Below are 16,079 nucleotides of genomic sequence, written 5' to 3' on the forward strand. Positions count from 1 at the left end.
GTGTTCCTTTGGAGGAGAAGAGGCATTCTGCTTTTTGGAATTTTCAGCCTTTCTGCTCTGGTTTCTCCCCATCTTTGTGGTTTTATTTGCCTTTGATCTTTGTTGTTGGTGACCTACGTACGGGGTTTTGGTGTGGATGTCCTTTTTGTTGATGTTGATGCTATTCCTTTCTGTTTGTTAGTTTTCCTTCTAACAGGTCCCTCAGCTGCAAGTCTGTTGGAGTTTGCTGGAGGTCCACTCCAGACCCTGTTTGCCTAGGTATCACCAGCAGAAGCTGCAGAACAGCAAATATTGCTGCCTGATCCATCCTCTGGAAGCTTCGTCCCAGAGGGTCACCTGCCTGTATGAGGTGTCTGTCGGCCCCTACTGGGAGGAGTCTCCCTGTCAGGCTACACGGGGGTCAGGGACCCACTTGAGGAGGCAGTCTGTCCATTATTGGATCTCAAATGCCATGCTGGGAGAACCACTGCTCTCTTCAGAGCTGTCAGGCAGGGACGTTTAAGCCTGCAGAAGCTGTCTGCTGCCTTTTGTTCAGATAGGCCCTGCCCCCAGAGGTGGAATCAAGAGAGGCAGTAGGCTTTGCTGAGCAGCCGTGTGCTCCACCCAGTTCGAGCTTCCCTGCTGCTTTGTTTACACTGTGAGCATAGAACCGCCTACTCAAGCCTCAGCAATGGCAGATGCCCCTCCACCCGCCAAGCTCCAGCATCCCAGGTCGATCTCAGACTGCTGCACTAGCAGCAAGCAAGGCTCCGTGGATGTGGAACTCGCTGAGCCAGGCATGGGAGGCCTAAATGACACTTATCCTAAATGACACTTGCCCTAAATGACACTGATCACTGTTTAAAAATAAGCCAGATTATTAGTCCCTAACTTAAAGCCATTCAATTCATGTGTTTGTAATAAAACCCAAGCTTTTATCCATGGCCCACCTCCCATCCCTACCATCCCTTGATGATCTTCACTTTCATTTGTTCTCTGGTTGATCCCTTCAACATGGCACATCCTTTTTGCCTCATGACAAAAAGTAAAATTAAACTTACATTCCATCTTCCTAAAAGTTTGTCCTCTATACCTTTCTGTGTCGGGTTATTCTTTGTGAAAGTTCTCAGCACAGATGTGTTCCCTCTCAGACTATCCTTTCTGAAGGAAGCCTCCCCACTTCAATGACCAACTATCGTCATGCTTATTTTCTTCACAGAGTTTACCACAATTCATTTTCTTACTTATGTAACATTCACCTCACCTACTTAAATACAAACTTTTCAATGACAGGAACTTGATATAGCTCATTGGCATACCTAGTGCACAGCATAATACCTGGCATTGCAGATGGTCAATATTTGTTAAATACTGCACTGGTGAGAATCCCACATTCATCTACTTCTCTGGGTCCTACCATTCTTGACTTTGTAAATGCTGTTTAGCTAGTGAGCCAATTCACTATCATTTCCCACCCAAAGCCCCCTTGAAAGTATTTGTCTACACTGTGGGTGAATGGGCCATATCTTCAAGACTGGAAAATTACCCAGACATTCCAAGCTGCATAAAAACAGCTTAACCAAACCTCAAAACTCAATCTGATTTAATACTTTTTATATTAATGTATACATAAAGGAAATGTAAAATTTTGCTTTATTTGAATGGTAATTACATTTTAAATCTTGAAATCAAGCCATAACTAAGCCAAATATGTAGTAAATACTTTGGGAATATTCAGAATATTTTTTCTCAGTACTTATACTGTTCTACTAAAGATAAATCTAAAACTAGCATAAATCATCACACTTTTTCTAGTTTGCCAAAGGAATTACTAAATTTACCTTTTATATTGAAAAAAAATTGGGGGGAGGCAAATCATGAGACCATTAAAAATTGTTTTAACATACACAAAGTGGTGGCTCCAATTTGAAATATAAAGACCTGAATCCACAAGAGCAAGAGTGACATATTTTAATGGTAGAAAGGATGGATTTACATTGAAATATTTAGGCCAGGTGCAGTGGCTCATACCTGTGATCCCAACACTTTGAAGGGTGGGTAGATTGCTTGAACTCAGGAGTTTGAAACCAGCCTGGACAACAAGGTCAAACCCCATCTCTACAAAAGAAATACAAAAAAAAATTAGCCAGATGTTGTGGTGCATGCCTGTGGTCCCAGCTGCTCAGGAGGCTGATGCGAGATGATTACTTGAGCCTGGGAGGCGGAGGTTGCTGTGAACCAAGATCGTACCAGTGCACTCCAGGCTAAGTGACAGAGGGAGACCCTGTCTCAAAATAATAATAATAATAATAAGGAAAAAATAAAGAAAGAGAAAAAGAAAAATTTGAATTTATTGTGGTAAGTTTTCTTCGTTAAATTTATATAATTTCTTCTATAGTATGTACTGTTAAAATGCTTTTTACAATCAAATATTAATTAAATGTCATTATGCATTAGCAACTTCAATTAGAAATTGAAACAAAACACAAATGCACATGAAAAGATCAATTATTTTCAGAGAGAATAGAGTACAATACTGAATTTTCAATAATTCAAAATGTACTTTGGTTGCCAATATAGAGCTTTATTTTAAGTCCTGATTATAATTAGGCTTGGTTTATATTAAATAAGGTACTAAGAATAGTGACAATCTCTTTGCCTTAGCACTATTGAGATATGTAAGAAGTCAGAATTATAAGAGACTGGAAGAAAAAGGAAGGTTCTTAAACGATAATCCCTCTTACACACGGTTTTGCTTGTTACCCTAGTCAAAAAATATTAAATGAAAAATCCTAGCAATAAACAATTCATAAGTTTAAATTGCATGCCCTTCTGAGTAGTGTGATGAAATTTTGGGTCACCCTGCTCTGTTCTACTTAGAACATTAATCACCCCTTTGTTCAGCATATTCACTCTGCATATGTCACCAGCCTATCTGAACATTTAGTGGTTTTCCTGATTGTCAGATCAATCATGATGGTATCACAGTGTTTGTGTTCAAGGAACCTTTATTTTATTTAATGATGGCTGCAAGAATATTGATGCTGGTATGTTGTTATAATTGTTCTTCATTATTAGTATTGTTGTTAATTGCTTACTGTGCTTTATTTATAAATTAAATGTTATCATAAGTATCTATGTATAGGAAAAAAACCAGCATACATAGAGTTCTGTATTATTTGTGTTTCCAGGCACTCAGCACTGTGAGTCTTAAAGCATATCCTCCCCTGGCCAGACGTGGTGGCTCACGCCTGTAATCCCAGCACTTTGGGAGGCCAAGGTGGGCAGATCACTTGAGGTCAGGAGTTCGAGACCAGCTTGGCCAACATGGTGAAACCCCGTATCTACTAAAAATACAAAAATTAGAAGACGTGGTGGCACACACCTGTAATCCTAGCTACGCGGGAGGCTGAGGCAAGAGAATTGCTTGTACACAGGAGGCAGAGGTTACAGTGAGCTGAGATCGCACCACTGCACTCCAGCCTGGCCAACAGAGCAAGACTTCATCTGAAAAAAAAAAAAATCCTTCACAGATATGGCGAAACTACTCTAGGTTGATGATCCATTAATGTAAAACCATTTTCTCTTTTCAAAGTTCGTGTGTGTGTGTGTGTGTGTGTGTGTGTCTTTGTTCTCTGACCTTCTCCTCCACAGCCTTCTTAGGTCTCATCTCTCTACTTGTTTGTCTCTACACAATGGTAAGATTTTGGGACTAGAATCACATGTCCCACCCATCTTGACACTCCCAGAAGTGCCTAGCCTCACATTATGCCTATACTAAAATGTGTGTCTGTATATATAGAATAGAAAACCAAATGCGATGGTTTCCCTCATGTCCATTTTATGTCCCTGGAAGTATAATACACTTTTATATCTAGACTATAAGTCCTGTATCTGTATAGGGATTATTAGTTTTTCAAAGAACTTTCATAATTATGCTCTTATTTTCATAACAATGATATGAAATAATCAAGAGCAGTGTTATTACACAGTAGGAAACTGAAGTATAAACCTTTAGATATCTCTAGATGATTTGTCTTAATTCACAAAAACTGGCAGTACTTAGACTAAAATACATATTCTCTCCTTTTAATCCAAGTTTGTTTCTCTTAGATACACTTGAAATGCCTTTCACAATAGTGAAAATTAAGTACTTTGTTCGCAAAAGGAAAAACGAGAAAAAAAAGATCAACCAGCTTTTAAAAAATTTATTATGACTCAACCTTAATTGACTTAAACTTTGGTTAAACAGAAATAACTGCGAACCCATTTGAACAAGTCATCAGTGTTCAACAAAATATTCAACACATATTTGATGAGTGCCAAAAACTTTACTAGACTGAGTGATAAATATAACTGAAACCCCATACAGGATCTTCCTCACTGTTGGTTTGTCATTAATTTAGTATAACTACTTATAGTGCTACCTTACTAAAAAATACTATGACCAGAGTAATGTCAACAATGTGGATTCTTCCAGAGGCCTGTGACATCAGTGCTGTTGGAGGAGTTCAGTGCTAATAGATTTGGCTCATGTTTTCAGTTGTTTGATTTTCAGTCTGGAAAAACAGTGTACAGCATAGCAAAAATAAACAATTACCAAGGTTCTGGGAAGCATACTAGAAATAAAGGATTTATTTTATGTTTTTATATTTTTTTCTACTGCTTTATGCCTAACCAAAATAAAATGTGCATTTCTTAAATCACTGACCCCAAGGCCAAAATAATGGTCAAGTACAAAAAAGGAAGAAGGAGAAAAAGGAGAAAGCCTGAAATATACCAAAGTGAAAATGAAGCCAAGAGAGATATACATGGGTATTGCTTACTAAACAACAAAATAATAGGATAACTTAAAAACAACAACAAAAAAGAAGAGAATACAAAAAAAAAACACACAAAACAAACAAAAAGTAATTGGATAACTTAAAGTAGGACTCCCTAAGGTGTTTGAACAACACCATTTTTTGTAGAAGGCAAAGATAAAGCTTCAGTTCTGATAAAGCCTCATAAAGAACGGGCTGGATCAGAAAGGACTTGATAAGTGGCTTTGTAGAGGGTAGATGGGATTGTATGACTAATCATAGCAAGAGCTGTTTTTTAAAATCCAGGCCTGCAAGTGCCACACTCTTTTTCAGGAAGACAGAATACCTGTGGGCAAAGTGAGGCTGTAGCAGTGGCAGGTGCCTAAAATATGAAAGCCAAGCTGCCACATTGCTCCCTGGAAATTCACAAACAATGCTACCTAAATTTCTTATTCCCAAAATAGAAATAGGTGGGTCCAAGGACAGTTCTTCTAACACCGTGCTTCAACTGTTTTAACCTAAGACTCTTCATATCAGTTGCTATAATTATCATTTTGAAACAGGACATGCATTTCTTGCTATATATAGATAGAAGGAATGCGTATTTGGATGTCAGTGTCATTTTGTGTACCTTCCTTGGAACAACAGTAGTATTCAACTAGTCCTTCACTGTTAAATCTGACCCCTCCCCGAAACTCATTCTCACCGGACAAAACTAGAGGCACTGTTTGAAAAGCTAGGACTCATTTTGTTTCCCCTTTGAGAAAACCCACAGGAAAAGCCAGCTTTCATAGAGGCAAATGTGGAGGCGATTACTAGCGTTATGAACAGATCATTCTTTCAAATATATGAGTTACTCAAAGTATGTCTTATTGTGTGTGCATAGATGACTAACTACTTGAGGAATAGGCCTCATTAAAATGGTGGTGCCATGGTCATTGTATCATCATCATCATCATCACTCCCATACTACAGATAAATAATCTCAAAAATGTAAATAATGCATCTACAGAAACAGTAAGTGGTAAAGCAAGACATGTTCACAGGACTATGTCTTCAGTAACAGGCTCTCATTTATTTTACCACATGATCTTATTTTGGCTTTTCTATCATTATATGCATTATTTTAAATGTTGTATGGTATAGGTAGATCTATAACAACTATTATATAAATGGATAAAACAGGCATACCGTCATTAGTTTAAGAGCAGAAAAGTCACTGCAATGTGTCAAGCCACACTTTAAAGTGTTAGGTGCACGTTTTCCCACACATTTGCATTATACTCTAAAGCTTTGTATGAATTTCTAATATTGTAAGTAAAAAAAAGTTGTATAAAATTAAAGTGTTTCACAATGCTGATTGCTTTTCACAAGAATTCTTCATTGAAAAATTCCAAATTAGATTAATAATGATAAAATGTGGACAATGTATGCAATGATCTAACCTTTACCCTTGACTACTGCAATACACAGTTAATAGTGGTTTAAACATAAAATACTTCTCAGTTTGCTTTGAAGATGACTGAAACGCACCTTCTTTTATCACAGTTAAAGCGGAGTTAGGACCTCTCATTTCACATTTACGGTTTCTCAATTTTTGAAATAAAACTGGCAAATTCACTAAAATCCACGTATTTATATTCATTAACACTGAGTACAAAGAAAATGTCAGAGATGAGAAGAAAAACAAAAGCGTGTAGTGCTCCCAGTAGCTTAAGAAGTAGAGAGGTTCAGGAAAAAGGAAAGAATCACTGGCAGCAAATCCAATGAGGGTTTGTAAAATAAGAAATGAATATAAAATATGAAATGAGTTTCTAATATAAGTCAGAAAGAGGTCATTGAGAGCTGCAAAACGAGTTGTTTTAGTGGGGGGGTGTAGGGGATAGAGGCCAGATGGCTTTGTGAGTGCCAATGGTGGCCTGAGTTAGTCCAAGGATAGCTATGTCAAAACAAATTTAAGGCAGACTATTTTCATTGGAAAATCAGTAAGACAATAAACTTAATTGGTTTTTTAAAAGAAAACAAACAACCTTCCTCAATTAAAAATCCCAATTTTTTTGCTTGTTTTATTAATACATTTGCTACTCATTTTTTTAGACTATATATGCTCAATAACTTGACCTAAAAATTCTTGATCAGATTAGATGTCACTGACTGCCCTATCTCCGTCTGTATATCAGACTAGCAATTATTAAACAAAAATCAAAGACAGCAAATTAGTATGACAAGAAGATTGTATTTAATGAAATTTGACCTGAATCTGAAAGATGGAGAAAGAAAAATAGTGTGTATTAAAATATGTCAAAAGTGGATTAGGGTCTGACAACGCAAAGACTTACAGATTTGTCTCTCGAACAAATACCTTTAAATTGTGCGTTAATTCCAAGTGGTTTGGTTTTGTTCCATCAGTAGCAACACTCCCTGCAGCTGAATTGGCAGGTCCTTTGTTTTCATAAGAGTTCTTTGAACCAATCAGGACACAGATAATCTTATTATACCTCTGTAGGCTTGCGTTTCTTTTGATGAGAGTCTAGAGAAGTCATGGGTAATACTTTACCGTGTGCCAGAGACCGCTTATGTTTCAGTTGTACAAGGTCAGGTCTTAATTTAACCACCAACTGGATACTTAATTTTAGATACACAGAAGCACACATTGGCTCCAGGGCACTTCCTCTGATTTAGGAAGGCAAGTCCCTGGATAAGAATGACAAGATGATCATTCCAAAAGGTGAGATTATGAAATATTTGATCTGTACCTCACCAACTAGCTTATTGAATAGTTCATTATTGGTAATATTTTAAACAGATGGAAATACAAATTATAGTAGCTACTCATTACTTTCTTTCCGCTTGATCACCTACGGGCTTACCTGTTTAGAGCCTTTTTAATTAGAGAATAAAGCTAGAATTTGTTTGCTTATAGAATATCAACTCAATTGCATAATTACTAAGCATAAAAAATTGTATCATGAGAAAAACAGATTAAGAATGAGTATCCTTATAGAACATGTCAATATTTTTACTATAGAATCCCAGAAGGGTCTCAGCTCACCTCTTGGTTTCTAATAAAAAAAAATTAAATAATTTTTGTGAATAAATAAAATAAATCTCTTTTAAGGCTTTTTCATCACTTGTTGAAAAAGATGAATGCTTTCTGCCCAGATTGAAACATTTCTTTAAATTAGTTAGATTTTTTTAAAAATAAACTGAATAGAATTGGAAATTTACTCCTGCAAATTATATCACAAAATCTAAAGGTTGGAAAGTCCTTAAAATTTGTCTGATATCATCACTCATATTGTTCTTAAATGCACAGTTAACTTCTAAGGAGCTTTCTATATCTAAAATGATTTGACTTCCATGAAGTAAAGCAGTGATGTGGACAAGAAAAATCTTATCACTCCTTTGTGCTGAGATTATTAAGTTATTGTGATAAAAATTATAATTTTACACCAGTTATTTTATGAGAATATTTTATTTTCAAATAGAAATTTGCCTACAAGTTTTATATTTCCTCTGGAGTTGTTGGATGAATTTGTTAGGTAGTTGCTTAAACTTTTTGAGAAAACTTTTTCTCAGGTTTATGAATTTTTAGGTTACAAAATAAGACCCTCTTTTCATTAATTCCTTCAAAGTAGCTGAGTCATAGTTAGAGTATACTGGTTAAGCGTGTGTGGCCTCCATTGTCAGATGACTGGGCTATAGCCCACTCTCCACTGCCCACTAGATATGTGGGCTTAGGTAAGTTACCTAATGACTCTGTGCTTCAGTTTTCTCATCTGTAAAGTGGGGGAGAATTATGTCATAGACATTAAGTGACATCCATTTAATGCACTTAGTGTAATCCCTATCACAGGTAAACACTCAATAGATATTAGTTATAATAATTATTAAACTCAATATAAAAATACTTATTAAAGACTTGCTATGCTATGTGCTTGACTTTGTGCTAAACCTTAAAGAGAAATTGGTATTATTTCTGGAGAAAAATCTAAAATACATTATTTAAAGGCAGAAAACTCCCTGAGGGCATGGATCCTGTATATATGTGTCTAGCCCTGTGCGTGGAACACAACAGACATTGAATGTATATTTTTGCATGGACAAATAGGATAGTCTGAACATCCTTAGGAAAAAAATAATGACTAAGAATTGGTGGGTTAATTCTTTTCCTTTGTCTTTTTGATTAGCAGAGCAAAGGAATGTAGTATCATAGATAACTGTGCATTTGTATTACAACAAGGTATTTGACAATATTCCTTGATGATGGTCTTATTATCAAAAAGGAGACATTAATACTAGGTGGTGGTGTCTTTAAGAGGATTTGTAGCTGGATAAACACCTTTTCTGAGAGGGTGCAAAATAATGGATCAATGTCAACATAAAGGCCTCTGTCCTGTGCCAATTTCTTTTCAACATTTATCTTTATCAGTGGAGCTTAAGGACATATAGAAGGCATGCTTATTAAGTCAGCAAATAAAACAATACTTGGAGAGATAGAAAATGCATTCAATTTTAGCAGAAGGAAATAAAGGCCAAATTGAAAAAATATAAAATGTAATAGGAATAAATAGAGTCCAATAGGGTCCTGCATACAATTGCACAGAAAACAATGTGGGGAAAACATACGACTTGTAGATCTTTGGGATACTGGGGTCTAAATCAAGTCTGTAACATAATAGCCTAAATATTTATCTGAACTTGGACTAAATTAACAGATGTATAGTGTTTGAGAAAAGGGAAGTGGTCACACCCACTTAAACTTGTGTTGGTCTGACTGTAGCTGTTGTGTTGCCTTCAGAGCCTGTGGTACAGTGTCACTTTTAGAAAGAAATGGATAAACAGATGTGTTTACAGGAAAGCAGTCAAGACAGTGCAGGAGGTGAGACCATCTTATAGGAAGAGCAGTTGTCCAGCCTCTGGAAGAAAAAGCTCAGTGGAGATCTGACAGCCTTCCTGGGGGATATTAACAGGGCTCCTGTGTTGCAGAGGAACAATACTTTCTCAGCGTAGCTCTGAGAAAGAGAACCAGAAAAAGGTAAGAGAAGTAGAAACATTATCTTCAGATAATGTTTTGAAGAGTGGATTCAAGTTCACTGGTTTTCCTAATTGTGAAATCTGGCTAGGCCGGGTGCCATAGCTCATGCCTATAATCCCAGCATTTTGGGAGGCCGATGGGGGAGAATCACCTGAGGTCAGGAGTTCAAGACCAGCCTGACCAACGTGGTGAAACCCTGTCTCTAATAAAAATACAAAAATTAGCCCAGCATAGTGGTGGGCTCCTGTAATCCCAGCTACTCGGGAGGCTGGGGCAGGAGAATCACTTGAACCTGGGAGGTGGATGTTGCAGTGAGCCGAGATCATGCCATTGGACTCCAGCTTGGTTGACAGAAGGAGACTCTGTCTAAAAAAAAAAAAAAATGCTGGCTAAAGAAGAAGCGCCGTGTGAGGAGATAGCAAACTCCCTGACACTTTGATGTTCAAACTGAGGCTACCAATTACTTATTGGGCATGTTGTAAATAAAATTTACAGGTGGGGCTACCTGACAGTCTTTAACTCTGAAAATTGGTGATTCTAGGGAAAAGGAGGGAGAAGAAAATAAAATGGGGGTGTCAGGGTCAATATTCAAGGGTAAGGAATAGAACTAAAACTTTCAAAAAGTACTAGAATCCTACTTTCCCATTCCACAGGAGTTCAATCACAGAATAATAACAGGTAATGTTTACTGACTACTTGTGACACGTCAGACACAGTTAACCAGGCAGCTAATGCAGGCAGGTCAGCATTTGAACAAAGGTTCAACCATTATATTCAACTGCCTCCAACAGAAAGAAATCAATGGCCTGTACATGATTTCAAAACAAGATATGAAAAAATGCAGTGACTCATTATTATTTGAATCAATTTTGAAGGGAAAAAAATTTGACTTGAGCACCAGACAGGATTGTTTGTCATGTTGAACAAAATATATTATGCCAGGAATGAATATTTTTGGAGAGAATATATGCATATATATTTGTATATGAATATTTATGTGTATATGCATAAGAATAATACTTTTTAAAATGCTCAACATCCCTAATCATTAGAGAAATGCAAATCAAAACCATAATGAGATACCATCTCACACACCAGTCAGAATGGCTACTACTAAAAAGTCAAAAAATAACAGATGCTGGCGAGGTTATGGAGAAAAGGGAATGCTTATACAATGCTGGTGGGAATGTAACTTAGTTTGGCCACTGTGGAAAACAGTTTGGTGATTTCTCAAAGAACTTAAAGCAGAATTACCATTCAATCCAGTAATCGCATTTTTGGATATACACCCAAAGGAATATAAATCACCGTACCATAAAGATACATGCACACGTACGTTCACTGCAGTATTGTTCACAACAGCAAAAACATGGAATCAACCTAAATGCACAATGACAGTAGACTGGATAAAGATAATGTTGTACGTATACACCATAGAATACTAGCCAGCCATAAAAAAGAATGAGATTGTGTCCTTTGCAGCAACATGGATGGAGCTGTAGGGTCATTATCCTAAGCAAATTAACACCGGAACAGAAAACCAAATACCCCATGTTCTCACTTGCAAGTAGGAACTAAACTGTGAGTACATACGGACACAAAGAAGGGAACAACAGACGCCAAGACCTACCTGAGGGTCGAAAGTGGGAGGAGGGCAAGGATAGAAAAACTACCTATGAGATACTATGCCTATTACCTGCATGATAAAATACTCTGTACACCAAACCCTTGCAATATACAATTTACCTATATAACAAACGTTAAGATAAAACTTAAAATGAAAGTTAAAAAAATAATACGTTTTAAAAGTCTGGAGATATTATTTTTATTGTTACTATAGGTAATCAATGTAGTCAAAACATTTTTTACTCACTCTACAACTCAATTGCACAAACCAAAAGTAGATTTTTTATTGTCTGTAACTGGCCTCACCTTTCTCAGGAGCCACCACTCACTAATTAATGGAAAATAAACTATTGATTTCATGCAGACAGACACAATAACTTAGGTAATGAAGCCACTGCTTGGACGATTCAGATAAATGAATTGCTCTTTCAAATTTCTGCTCCTTCCCACACCAAGAAACTCTCTTCACCAAGTTCTACCTGCTTTCCTGTACAATCTTCTCTCTTCTCGAGGTCACCAAGGTTCCTGGCCTGCTCAGTCCTAAGAGGTAGATGCTAAGCTAATTTTCCTGAGAGGGCTTTGTAAGCTTTGCCTCTGTAAAGTCCATCTTAGTTCACTTTTCTTGTTGTTACTGGTGGTGAAAACTCTTAAAATCTACACCCTTAGCAAATTTCAAGTATACAATACAATATTGTTAACTACAGTTACATTGTTGTACATTAGATTTCCAGAATTTATTCATCCTGCTTAACTGAAATTTGTACCCCTTGGCCAGCACCTCCTAGCCCCAGGCAACCAACATTCTACTCTTTTTTCTATGACTTCAACTTTTTAGATTCCACAGATAAATATCACAATATTTCTCTCTGTACCTGGCTTGTTTCATTTAGCATAATGTCCTCTAGGTTGATCTATGTTGTCACAAATGGCAAGATTCTCTTCTTTTTTAAGGTTAATAGTCCATTGTAAATACACAGCACATTTTCTTCATTTATTCATCTGTCAATGGACATTTAGGTTGTTTCTATATCTTGGCTGCTATAAATACTGCTGCAACTAACATGGAAGGGCAGATATCTCTCTGAGATAGTGATTTCAATTCCTTTGGATATATACACACAGAAGTGAGATTGCTGGATCATAAGGTAGTTCTATTTTTAAATTTTTGAGAAACCTTTGTACTGTTTTTTAAAATAGCTATACCCCCAAAAAAGATAAACTATGTGCCAGAATGGACAATTTACTTAGCTTGATAGTGGTGAATATTTCACAATGTATACATATGTCAAATTATCAAGTTGTACACGGTAAATACATATAATTTTAAATTGTCAACTATACTTCAATAAAGTTGGGGGAAAAATCCATCATAGTTCCTTAAAAGTGGTTACTCATATCTGGTTAAATAAACATCATACTTAAACTGACACTTTACATATAATGTTAAATATTCTTCAAGTATATGAATTTTAATAACTGTGTAGTATTCCATTTGTATGTGTACAATGATGTCTTATACAAATTTCCTATTTTGGGACATTTATGTTGTTTCTAATGTTTTGGCAATTTAAACACAGCTGAGATAAACATTCTCACATGCACATCTTTTTTTACATCTCTGATTATTTCTTTTATTTATTTATTTATTTAGTTTTTGAGACAGAGTCTTGTTTTATCACCCAAACTGGAGTGGAGTGGCATGAACGTGGCTCACTGCAGCCTCAACCTTCTAGGCTCAAGCAATCCTCCCACCTCAGCCCCCCCAAGTAGCTGATACTACAGGTGCCTACCACCATATCCAATTAATTTTTGTATTTTTTGTAGAGATGAGGTTTCACCATGTTGCCCAGGCTGGTCTCAAACTCCTGAGCTCAGGCAATCCACCTTTCTCAGCCTCCCAAAGTCCTCGGATTACAGGCATGAGCCACCAGGCCCGGCCTTCTTCCTAGACGTAGAATTACAGAAGAAGGATAGGGCTTTTAAAAATCATTATATCACATTAGCTTGTGATCAGGGCACGTCTACTAATAAGTTGTCTTTTCATGGGCTTATCTTCCTTTAACTCTTTGCTATTCTGTAAGTTTATATTCCCCTAGAAACCTGTGAGTTTGTGAGTCTAAAGCTCCTTCCTAAACTGTTATGAGTGTAGTCCTCAAAAGCTAACATGCGTCTTCCCACATTTCTGTTATAATTAAATTTGACTTGGAAATCAATAGTAAAGAGTAAAACTTTCTTTTTTCTCTATTTTTTCTTGTTCTTATTTTATTTTTTTATCTAGTCCTCATACTAATTTCATTAAAATTTTTTACTTTTGTAATATGAAACTAGAGATAAACAAAACTACTAAACAGGTTCTATCATTAGTATATTTGCATAGAAATTAAGCATCAATCAGTGAAGCCCCAAAATTTGAAGAGAATTCAGCAAAAATATATCTGTGACCTATAAAGGAAACACAAGGCTAATTTTAAGAGTTGTGTGTATTTAATTATACAATTATTCATTCATTTAGTAAATACTGAGTTTTTATCCCGTGCCAGATATCATGTTTAGTTTCTACAGATCATTTTGCCTTTTATATCTTTTTCTAAAATGTTGAGTTGTGTTTCTTTGAAGTAACATAAAAGTAGCATTTGTTTTTTGGACTAAGATTGTTTGTGTGTGTGCATGTTTTCAAGATATCAGAAGAACATACTTTGCTGTTAAGAAAGATGCTATTTAAACTGATTTAGTTCTCCCCATCATGCTTAGGATTTCTCTTCAGTAGAAAAGGCAAATACCATAAAGAAGGAATTGCTGTAACTTATTGCTTGTAAGTAAAAGTTACCTGTGACTGTGGGGTAAAACCCAATTCTGACAGTTACACTTCTATCTGAAATTTTTGGGGAACTAGTTGATTCTGTTGTTTAAATCATCCTAACGCATCCATTCATGTGATTTGCTACTTTGTGCTATGCAATTCTTTAAAAATAAGCATTCAGCCACCAAATAAAAAGCAAAGTTATAACAGGATTGTATTTATATTGATTTCTCCACATCTTTAAAAGTATGCATACAAATGATCAAAGTGCATAAAAATGAGAATTAGTATTGTTTGGTATATAACAACTGTATTTTTTTTACCGTACCAAAAAAAAAAAAAAAAAAAAAAAGAAGAAAATGTCTTTTAACTCTTGCCCTTCCTCTGATAGAATAAATCCTGATGATTCTTTCAGGGACCTCTAGTAGATGAGCTCAACACTCGAGAATCATTGCAGCTTCAAGGTAAAAGAAAAATTCCCAGGGAATCAGTGTCCCCCAATCCACACAGCCGAAACCTGCATCTCCCTCAGAACCCCAGGGTTTCTATTTGGGCTGGCCTTGGATAAAATTGTAAAGAAAACCAAATTGTATTCTATTGACTCTTTTGTTGTCCCTTCGTATCACTTCCCACTAGATCCTAGCCTTAAACTTTCTGCCATCTTCCCAGCCTCATGGTACTCCAGTAACTATCCCAAGACATCTTGGTTCTAAACTAGGGGCCAGTATGTTGCTATCTAAATTTTAAAAGGGACACTGGAAGATGGAACAATAAGCCCTAAAGGACAGAATCTCTTGCTGATGCAATAGAATGACACTGATGTGACAGGTGCTGGGGGCAGTGTGTTATTTATAGACACAGAGCCCTTCCTTGCACCATGGAAGCAACTGTCCACTCTGCTTACTCTCAAGGCCAGCCTTGTTTAGGACTCATAGAGATGGTTTCGGTTTGGTATGCCCAAGACAGAGTGTGAGGGTAGGTGGAGAAAACAGATCTGCATGTAAGCAGGAGTAAACCAGCTAAACAATACATGAGGAAGAAAGTTGTATTCGTCCTTTTTCAGGGAAAGGGAGAACCTTGGTTCTGTGCTGTGGGAGCTATTGTATTTCAAAGGAAGCTCTGACAGGTGTCAAAAATTTATCAGCTGCCTTTACAGGAAGGCATTAGCTCAGATCATGGTTTGGAGGCAGTTTAGCAAAACTGATGCAAAAAGGTGTCATATACTCATGTTCACTCCTGCATCATATCTTGCAACATTACCAACCTCCTCACCATTTCAGTCAGGCACCAACTGGTATGTTGATCCTGTTGTTTGGACCATGATGTTTAGACTCCAAGGCAAAAAGTACAGAATGAAGGCAAGCTTAGGAACCTCAGACCACCCTAAGTAACATAAAGCCTTATTGCATGAAGCCAAAGAAAAAGATTTATGTGTCCCTGGAAGCTATTTTTTATTTTTGGAAGTGATTGTCATCAAAAGCTGGCTGTTAAAAGCAAGATCACAGTGTTTTCTTTTAAAGGCAACAGACTGTGAGACATTTTCCTCTAACTTCTGAAAGACCTTAAAAGTGAAGGTATTTCCTGCTCGGTCCAGACTCTACTTATTAGCTCTGGGACATTTGGTGGGTCATTTAACCTCTTGAATCTATAATACCTACAGTATAGAATTGGAATGAGAATTTAAAACAAGCTAATGTATGCAAAATGCTTTGCACAGTGCTTGAAACAAAGCAAGCACTTGATAATTTATGGTTATTATTACTATTGCCAAATGTATCAAAAAATTTACATGATCACCAAAGTTCCCTTTTCTCACTATCTGAATTAAGGATTT

The 16,079-nt window shown here is 36.5% G+C and overlaps 1 protein-coding gene across 2 annotated transcripts in view; it reads left to right on the forward strand.

Annotated features, from left to right (window-relative positions):
• The first annotated feature begins 7,415 nt into the window (after positions 1-7,415).
• Positions 7,416-16,079, forward strand: part of ASB15 (ankyrin repeat and SOCS box containing 15) — a 37,721-nt gene continuing 29,057 nt past the window's right edge. Inside the window, exons 1-3 of one of the 2 annotated variants that reach the window (XM_057302754.1) lie at positions 7,416-7,509; positions 9,639-9,819; positions 14,197-14,257. The gene's annotated coding sequence lies outside the window, so the exon portion shown is untranslated. Of the gene's footprint in view, positions 7,510-9,638; positions 9,820-12,986; positions 14,710-16,079 lie in introns of those variants that run through there. The other variant, XM_034964904.3, reaches the window with a different exon arrangement.

Source organism: Pan paniscus, chromosome 6 (genome assembly GCF_029289425.2).
Source record: "Pan paniscus chromosome 6, NHGRI_mPanPan1-v2.0_pri, whole genome shotgun sequence".
Classification (NCBI taxonomy): domain Eukaryota; kingdom Metazoa; phylum Chordata; class Mammalia; order Primates; family Hominidae; genus Pan; species Pan paniscus.